Source organism: Camelus bactrianus, chromosome 8, assembly GCF_048773025.1.
Source record: "Camelus bactrianus isolate YW-2024 breed Bactrian camel chromosome 8, ASM4877302v1, whole genome shotgun sequence".
Taxonomy (NCBI): Eukaryota; Metazoa; Chordata; class Mammalia; order Artiodactyla; family Camelidae; genus Camelus; species Camelus bactrianus.
In genome coordinates, this window is record NC_133546.1 from 32798266 (window position 1) to 32799648 (window position 1383).

Here is a 1383-nt window from a genome sequence, read left to right on the forward strand (position 1 = left end):
TAATGCGGAGAGGTGAAGCGATTGCCCAAATAACACTGTTCGGAAAATAGGAGGATAATGGAAACACAGTGGGTTTTAAGGGTTTACTTGGATCCGGGAGTAGATGGCCTGCTTCTTCACTAAGCAAGTCACCCACGGCCCTCTCAGCTTTGTTAATCGACTCCCAAATTAGTAAATATATACAAAAGCGTCCTATAAGTCCACGAGGCCCCTCATCACCCATATTACAAAGCATGTGCCCCGTGCCAAGGAGTGTGCAATGTCGCACCCAGCTCTGCAACGAGAAACGCTCTCCGCCGGCGGCACTCTGTCGTTAGATTTAGTAAAAGGTTTAGTGGGACTAACACCTGCATAAGAGAGAAAGACAGACAGGTACAGGGAGAGATTGAGGTTAGATTTAGAAAAAGCAGCTAGATGATTGAGAAAATACTAAAGAAAATCACAAGGTTCTGGACAGTACTTTAACATTGTCTAGGTATAGATAGTTACATAATTAGGAAGAAATCTCAGGATGTCTTCTCCAGCAGGGCAGTCGGAAGAGGATTCGGTTTGGAGCTCGCCTGAGAGCTCAGAGAACTTGCCCGATTTTAGGAGACTGAGACCCAAAACAGGAAGGAAGTGGGCGGGGCTTAGAAACAACACTCTCATTTTCTACTTGTCAGGTCTACGTGGACATTTTTAAGGAAGCAAATACAATCTGAGAAGCCATTTATTCAAGTTCCCTGGTGGTCTAGTGGTTAGGATTCGGCGCTCTCACCGCCGCGGCCCGGGTTCGATTCCCGGTCAGGGAAACCAAGTTTTTGCAACTGAGTTTGTTTACATTGTTTTCCAATGATGATTGTTAGTAATTTTTTTCCAGTTATAAAAATGCAGCTAGTTTTTAACGTTATTGAATCTAAAATACGCCATACATTTTTACAAATGTTATTTGCAATCAAATAAACAAAAATGTTCCTGATTCTAAAGTACTCTAAATACAACTTAAGCCACTTCTAAAATTGCATTTTACAGCTTTTGGTGATGATTTGGATGTGTCTACAAGAATTAATTTTTTAAGCCTTTGTTACTCTAGATCTTTACTTGAATAATAAAAGGAAAAAATAATTTTAGGAGGGATTTTATCTATTTTGTCTCATTCTTAGAGTCAAGTTTCATATATTCAGATTATGTGCATTGTAGATTGTGTACATTGGAGCTGTTCTTATCCTACTTTCCTTTATGAATTCAAGATCTTTTCTGAGATACGTTGTTGGTTAATTATCAAGTAGCTGCTTTATGTTTTCTCTTCCTAACCCATTTTAGTTAATTATTTTATCTGTTATATTTTAACTTTTCTCAAAGAGATTCACACAGACATGGTGAATTTCTTGCATCCAGTATATC

At 38.8% G+C, this 1383-nt stretch overlaps 1 non-coding gene across 1 annotated transcript; it reads left to right on the forward strand.

Moving 5' to 3' along the window:
* Nucleotides 1-719: 719 nt before the first annotated feature.
* TRNAE-CUC (transfer RNA glutamic acid (anticodon CUC)) lies at nucleotides 720-791 on the forward strand. Its single transcript has one exon. It is a non-coding gene; the product is annotated as a tRNA-Glu (tRNA).
* Nucleotides 792-1383: the final 592 nt, after the last annotated feature.